The sequence below is a fragment of the Episyrphus balteatus genome, chromosome 1 (assembly GCF_945859705.1).
Source record: "Episyrphus balteatus chromosome 1, idEpiBalt1.1, whole genome shotgun sequence".
Classification (NCBI taxonomy): Eukaryota; Metazoa; Arthropoda; class Insecta; order Diptera; family Syrphidae; genus Episyrphus; species Episyrphus balteatus.
Window position 1 is genome coordinate 686107 of NC_079134.1, and position 8855 is coordinate 694961.

The following is an 8855-nucleotide window of genomic DNA, read 5'->3' on the forward strand; positions in this document are numbered from 1 at the left end:
AAATACTTTCTCCATGCTCATAAATATCCATATGTGTATGTTCTGTTCACGCAGAAAAAAAACAAAATACAATTTATAACCTTTTGGGACAGCTTAGAAAAGTGTCCTGACAAGAAAGAAAAAAAAAAAAAAAATAATAACCTAGGATACAACACTCGCGAAGCGTAAAAAAGAAAGAAACTTGATTTCAATTTCCATAAAAGCAGTACAGCAGCTCATGATATAATGTCAGCTTCATATTAAGCTGATAAGTCATAAATTTGACAACAGAACCGCGAGCGCGACAACAACGTCTTTGTCCCCAGTCCCTATCTCTGTGTCCTCCTATATTCTGGTATGCCGACAGTTTATAATGCGTAAAACCCACATGTCACTGCAAAGAGCCATCTCTCTCTTTATGCTCCATATCATCACGAAAAGAAAAAAAAAAATTCAAGTTTTTTTTTTTGGTTTTTTGGAATCGCAAGGACTCTTGGCTTGCTTGCGTGCATTCATCCTTGTTTCTTGTGCGACTTCGTTGTCACGGTTTTAATAGCGTGGTCGGAAGATAAGGAGAAAATAATGGTGAAATATTACACATGACATTTTGACATTGCACAAATGATATATGAAATGATAATCTATTCGCTGGTGGTAATGGTAAATGGCAACACCCCCACTCTCCAAAAGAGATTCGGTGCAGGCCATTAGGCAAACACTCAGGCAGATTAAGCTATATGAGGATTTGGAGTGGGGTTATCTACAATATTATGTGTTTAGTGTGTGTGTTTTTTTTTTTCGTTCTTACTCAACACTCGACTAATTCGCAGTTTATTGATCACGTCACTGTTAGTGGTTGGCAAATATCAGTAATTGATTATCAAATTATTGGCTCTGAAGTTTCAGATCACGTATATCCAAGTGGGTTGGTGGCCGTAGGAAGAACCCCAACGAGAATGGGTGAATTTGGATCCAGCTCCCCAGAATCTCCATTGAGACACCCATAAATAAAATATTTGTTTTTCTCTCGTCTCGTCTTGGCAGGGTTCCTTATACGTGGGATGCCAGGTCGTGTTTGCTGAACAGAGCAGGTAGCATCATCCATGGAATAATTTAATAAGGAGAGCCTTGCGTCTTGGAAGTGGTTGGTTGTTTTCTGTTTTTCCCCAGAGTCAAGTTTTTCTTGGCACGATAACAAGGCGAAAATTATTTTTTGATTATTTATCAAGTGTGCGAAAGAAACCTTATAGGAATGAGGTACTGGAGCTGGAGCAGAGTTTAAGAGCCCTTGTATCTTGGGTAAATATATCTTCTTGGGTAGATTCTTATTGGTTAGTGATACACATTGTATACACGTTTCTGGTGGTTGTGCGAAATGATAAACTTGGTCCTTAGCCAAGAAAATGAATCGGGCGAGTGTATTTTTCAGCTTGTGGGATATATCTACCTACTCGAAGTAGTGCTTTGTATAGCGGATGGTTAGATGGTTATGTTCGACCAGAAACGGAATGTAATACAAAGATGTGTGTCGGCGGCGGCGGCGTGTCGGTCGGGGTGTTTTGGGTGCACTTGGGTGCATAATTTAAAAGTTTTTGCACAATGTTTCTGTGTTGCATATGTGTGCGTGGTAGCGATACAGAAAGTTTTGTTCATTTCGTGTTATCTATTCCAGGACAGGATGCTCCGAAAGGAGCTTTTGTTTTGTAAAGTTCCGCTTTTGAAATGTGATATTAAAAGTTGTATTTTTTTTTTTTTTTGTTTTCCTCCAAGATTATTTCATTTTTGTAAACACGTTTGTTAGGACAAAGAAATAGGTTACAGAGTCCTACAATTTTAACTTTCTTTTGATAGTGTTCTTAATTCTGAAATTTTTGAGGACAAAAGTTAGGGAGTGTTCCGACACAAAAATATTCACCGTGTCTGCTGTTCTTTTCCGTAAGGAAATGAAAAATATCTGTCATGGTTCCTTTGTTTTAATTATTAAAATGTTATTCCCCAAATTCAACTTTTGTGTAAAAATAAGAACTTATGTAGATATACCTAAGAAAAAAACTCATGATAGTTTTATTTTCTAGCTCGAGATAACCATCAGACATGACTTTACGATGATGAAGAATGCCAAAAAAGTGGGTTCCGAAATTCTATTTGTCTATTTTTGACGATTCCAATAATTGGAAAACTTGAAATTTACTTCCTTTCAAAAACGGTTATCTCGATTTTGATTAGAATTTTTGTGTGTAGCATTACCTACACTTAAGAGTCAACTTTTAAATTAAAACAATAATTTAAGAACGTTTTTTTAATTTATAAATTTATCTTAAACGACACAGCCGAATTCAAAAAAAATATTTATACAGAAAGGATAAGGTAATCGTAATATAAAAAAATTACAAAATTTTTAAAAAACGAATTTTTGTATTGAATAGAAAAATTCAAACATTTTTTTTTTTTTTTTTTTTTGAAACATCAATTATTATTAGAAAACAGGTTAGTTAATTTTATCAATATTTCGCATTTATGTTGAACAATTCAAAAAATCAAAGGGCATACTTGATTTTGTGGGAATGATTATTTAAATTGTTTAAAAACATTATCTACTAATGAAATTCCTTAAAAAAGTCAAATTATTTAATTTTCCTAATTTTCTACTGTAAAAAGTAACTTTTACCATTAGAGCCGTATGACCAAGTCGTGCATTTTATTTACTTCCATTCGGGATGTCCATACCGAAGGTCCTTAGACCAAAAGTCTATGACAATACTTTTAATTTTTGAAATGTAATTCAAATGACAGTGGTTTAATTCGAAATCTAAATGTGAAGTCAATGAAGGTAATGATGCATTTAGATACACATAACACTAAAAAGAATTTAGTTACCAAAATTGTATCTATTTATTTTTTTCTTACAGCGATAAATCAAACCAATTTAACGCAAACAAAAAATTCTAGTGCTGCATTCTAGTGCTGGCAGTGAACTTGCCATTAGAGTTTTTTTTTGGTTTAAACTATTGGGAAAACCTAAATAAACACAACCATCTTCTCGCCGGCCGCCATTTCCATCCATTTACTAGTTCTTTTCAATCAAACGTGACACAGCAGCTCTAAATCAGATTATGAGGACCATTGACGAGACTGGCATCTCATTTTCTTAAAAAAAAACCTTGTCTCTGTTTCTATAATTTGATAAAACTCTTGTCCTATGCAACGGCACGAAAAACTTTGGACATTAGCAGGAGCCTTCTTCCAAAGAAGATAAATGATATTAGTTAAACACCGTACCATCATTTTTTAAGTTATTTGTTAGTTGCGATTGGGTAAAACCTTATCGATTAATGATTGAAAATATTAGTAAGTAGCTATGTACTGGAATATTAATATGGAAAAATACCACTGCATAGATATTTGTATTAGACTATAAATATTTCAATGAATACTAAACTATTATTTAATTTTGTATCACCTAAGTTGTACACACTCAGCTAGAATATCGACTTAAGAAGAAATACACAACTTTTTGACAGTGAAAAAAACCGTGACGTGCCATTTATTCTTGACCATTCGGATTAACTCCATTTTGGTCATCGAACCCTTTTTACTTTTGGATCTGAGTTACTTCAAAAATGGTTAATTTTTGTCTCAAAATTTATAAAGAAAAAATGATGATGGGGTGGTAAATGCAGAAAGATTGGATAAAGCTAAAAAGTTTTTGATAAGAGGGTAGCTTTGCCACGAAGTTTTTGACATTCGTACAGATTTTTTTTTCTTATTTGTTGGGTTTTTACTTTTTGATAGTTTAAAGTTGCTTCCAAGTTATGACAACTGGCGCAACATATTGTCAAATTGATTGCTATCAAAATTTCGGCATCCCACTGGACAGTACAAAAAAAAAATAAATATCTTAAACAAAACCGAGACAAAAAGTTTTTCATAAACGATACAATTTTATGTTATTTTATATATATTTTTTTGAACTATCTACTCGTGTATTTTATTGTGTGTAAAGTTAACAATAATTGAGTGTTATAAAAAGTCACTCAAAAAGGATGTGATGATAAATTCAATTAATGGCAACAATTATGACTATAAACCATATTTTTTTAATTTTATTTTATTTTGTGTCTTTTATTATTTTAAGTTCTGATGAAAATCTACGATGTGATGATGATGATGATGAAAACAATTCTAAATACAACTCCTATTTCTGTCTTCAAAGTGGCATAGATGAACACCGACTTAGAGCGAAGTATATGGAAAAGGATGTGTGTGGATGAATGGTTTTATGCTAATTTAAGGCTGTGATGCATTCTTCTTGTCAACAGGAACCATTACTGTGCAATTAAGCACATGTTTATGTGTCATGTGGGTGTTGCACAGAAGATGCAATGAAGTACCTATTTTGTCTGTATATGTAGTAGCAAGAACTCGTAGTTGGCTGTTGGAATGTATGAAAATTTGCATAAATGTATCTACAGCTGGAGGTGAAGATGCAGATGCAGAGGATGCTTTTGTTTTGCAAATGGAAAATGACGGAACAAAAGTCGGAGATAAAGTTTATTATTCGGGTGAAGATGACATCGAATTATGGCTGCAAACAATGTTAAAAGCAAACCGTGTTGTCAAATTAAGCAAAACTGTGTTTTAGTTGTTTTCTGTTTGTGTGAAGAGAAGAAGAAGACACAATTGATTATATTAATTTTACTCTAGAAATGGAACTATTTTCATCTTACATGCAAACATCATACTGGTAGGTATAATATAAAACAGATAATATTTTGCATTTCTGATATAATTATTTTAATTAAATAGTACAAACGAGGCATTGCGCTTTTTGCAAAAATTGGCACATTTTTAAGTTATTCGCGCTGTGTCTCCGAAAGCATTTGTCTTAGCAGCATGAAAAATGCATTTATTGGGTCATGTTTTTTTCTGGCAGTTCGATTAAATCATCACGAAATTTTACTACATTAAAATAGAGTTTAAACAAATAGTTTTCAGAGTTGGTTTTTTTCTCTATAATTTTACATTTAGGTATGGTTTTAAAATCTGAAAAAAGGCCATATAAAGAAAAAGTCGATATAAAATCATTTTTACTATAGAGATTTCTACTAAACCTCAAATCAATACAAAAAAAAAATCATGTGTGCAATTCACACGTGGTAGAAGTGAAACCTTAAAAAATCATTTTTCTTGCAAAAAAAAAATCGAAAAAATCTACCTTTTTTATTTCATCACCTTTAAATCCATATTTATTATATAATAACCTATAATAAATTTTATATTATCTAAAAGCTTATAATTTACCTTTTATATGACGCTTCAAACTTATTTCTACCATGCCTACAAAAAAGTAAGAGTTTTTTAAAGCCAACCATGTCGAAATTTCAAACTGAGATTACGGTACTTCCTGGCTGGTCATCGGCAACAGGTCTCCACAGGTGTTTAGAGCTGAAGTATTTTTCACGTTTTTCAATTTAAGATTGTGTAACTTGTAAAGCACGTACCGTTATGTTTGATGTATCAAATGAAACGCAATATTATCCATCTGCATGCGCATTAAAATCAAAAGCAATTTTTATGTGCTCTAGATCCAAAAACATAACGTATTTAGAAAAAGAACATCTTTTTACCGTTATCTCAGGATATTGAATATTAAATTAATTGAAATTTTGCACATTTATAGTTTATTTAATTACTTATCTACAGTACAAATTTCATTTATCTATCTATTAAAATAAAAAAGTTAAAATCAATTGATTTTTCCTGTCGCTTTTTCGTTTCATCTTGTTTCAAATCACTACGATACTAAAGAAGTTTTAAAATTAAAAAAAATGGTTTCCACACATGCAATTCAACATCATAAGCAAATGCCTACTTACTCGTTCTATTCAAGAACATTTTTACCATGTGTAAGTTTTCATTTCGTTAATAGGAATATTAATCATAAACAAATCATATCTTTGAATTAAAAAAGTTCGAATACATACTTAATGATGGTATACCATCACATCACATAATATGATTCACGCCTACGTCCTCGTATATCAAAAATGAAATATAATATATCACACATGTGTCACCATGATAATCACTTTTCTTGAACAAATACAAACAAAACAAAACAAAGAACAAATACAAATGGTCTTTCCATATCACGTTTTTAATAAGAAATTATGATAATGAAAAAAAAGCGTTCTGAATAATCTCAAGAGTTTGTCTCGTTAACATGAATTTTTGCAGATGAGAAAATTTACAAAAAAGACTTACAAAATTAGCTTTTGGTTTCTTGGAATTTTTGTTTAATTTATATTTAAATCTAAAGTCAAATTAATCTAAAGTCTGAATAAAAATATATTTTAGTGCACTGTCTAACAAAAAAAATTAAAATACAAACAGCCCTATTTAAAAACTCATCATAGAGAGTACATAGCATTATGTACTCTTTATAATGTATTTAAACAAAAAATTGTGATTTATAATATTTATGCAACGTTTAATAAAGGTTGTATAAGCTAAACGCGTTTTTAGGTTGTTTAGAGCCTGAATAAGAATTTATTTTGCTTAAATGTCATTTGAACTTCACATAATTTTCAGAAAAAGAAAAAAATGTCAATAATTGTATATATTTTTGTTTTTTCATTGAAAAATTAATTTTTTTGATTACATTTTCAATTAAATGAACAACTTGAAGTCAACTATAGTATATAGATGTATACATCAAAAAATAAGAAATTTGCAGATTTGTTCCTGATATAATTTTCGAGAAATTTTGGCCGCAGTGCTTATAAATTCATGTGTGTCTGTGTATTCATCTTTTTCTTATGTGTCTTCATTTTCATACATGTGAACAATTTGTTATCAAATGAAATGTGTTTTTTTTAGAGATTTCCTTCTACATACATATATGACATTGAGAACTTTCGTTCACGTTTTTGTTTATTTTTTTTTGTTTATTTTTGAATCAGATGGAGTTATTTTATCGACAGATGGAGTTGTTTTAGTACTTATTTGGACACAAACCTAGTATAACAATAATGGCTAGGAAAATGTTTAATAAATTGAAATTTATGTAACGTTGCATAAAGGCTACATAAAACTTTATGTATTGTATAACTATGCAGCCGTTTAGAGCTGTTTAGTGAAATCTAATAAATAAGGCTGAAAGTATATAACCCAAGAACCTTACATTTTTGGTTGAGAATGTATACCTACTGCATTTTAAAAACATTCAATATACCTAAGTAAAAATTCCAATTTTCTTCAAACACTGACCACAGAAATATATCAACAAATAATATCTTTTTAAACTTGACCAAAGTCACTAAAACGTATCCAGTGAACCAAAAACTGTTTGAACACATATCAAATCAACCAGTGTCAAGCTCCTAGGACCTATCCAACAGCAAGTTTGAGCAGATCAACCACACACGAATTATTCACACAATTACCCTCTGAAATGTTTCACGTATGTGCCACCCCATTTGACATGTGTTTTTCTAATCCTTCCTGCTGTTTGATTCTTGGCTCCAGCTTCAGTTTCAACTCCATCTCTCTATAGAGCATCAAGACTTCGAGCTCGTTCGTCGTTAGATATACCCCCCCATCCAGCATGAATAATGTAGAGCACCCTATTGCTCCTTAGATAATATTCTGGCACTCGTATCGATTGTTTAACATAAATTTCGAACTCGATTGAGCATTGCGAGCAGAAGAATATGCACTCGTTCGAATGTAATTCTTTTTGTTTTGTAAATTTTATTTCTGTTTTTATTTTAAACCATTCTCTACCCCCAGGAGAGTGCATTCGATTGCATTCGACTGCCAATGCCAACACTGCCACCCTCTCGTCCTTAAAGTTCCATCATCTAATACAAACTAGGGGATGGTTTGTGTATGTTTACCTACCCCACATATATATTTGACAATGTAATAGCAGAGTCGAAGTGTTACCCCGGCACTCTTGCATTCGAGATAAACAGCAGAAATAGAATCCTTCGGTCCTTTTGTATCATGTTTGATGTGTTCCCGACCGCCCCCTTCCCATCCACCTGCTTCCATCAGGAAGTGACTTGGGGGAATGTGAATTGAGGATTTATTTTTTTTTCCTTTGTTGTTGGTTCATATTATTGTATTTTTCGATGGATATTTGTGTGTATTTGTATTTGTTTTTATTATTGTCAAATATTTTGGTGTGAGAAAAAAAATATCCTTATACAAAATGTATATATGCACAAATTCACGTGTAATTTACACTTTGTATTTGCAGACGAACCAAAAGATAAACACAATTTGTAATGTGTGACATTCAATTGAGAGGAAAATTGAATTTACGACGAGATTGCAATTCACAGAAAAAATACTGGAGTACTTTTTTTTGTTCAATTTTTTGTCCAATTTGTATGGAAATTTCAAAATGGGCTTGAAATAAGGATATCAAAAGATCGCATAGAGAGTCAATATGTTTTATATACTAATGTTATGACAGGATAGGGGACAAATTTCACAAGACATTGTATTTGACCGGGTTTACATTTGTGTTTTAACTCTCAAAAACCTTAACTACATTAGCGTGTTTTGTGATGCTTACCCGGAACGAAAAACTGACAAACGTGATGCAGAAAGCATAGATTTTGATTTAGAAAAAGGGATGTGCTAAAGAGCGATTTTTAAAGAGCTGTGATGGCAGTGATCAGCATACAAAAAGAGCAGCTATTAATAGCTGCTCTTTAATCGCTCTTTAAATAGCAGTTAATGCCGAATATTACTCTTTAAATATTATTTTATGATTTGAAATTTGATTGAACAAATTGAATACAAAATAAATAAAACGAAATGGATCATTTTCGATTTTTAACAAAAATTAACTCTATGAATGCCTG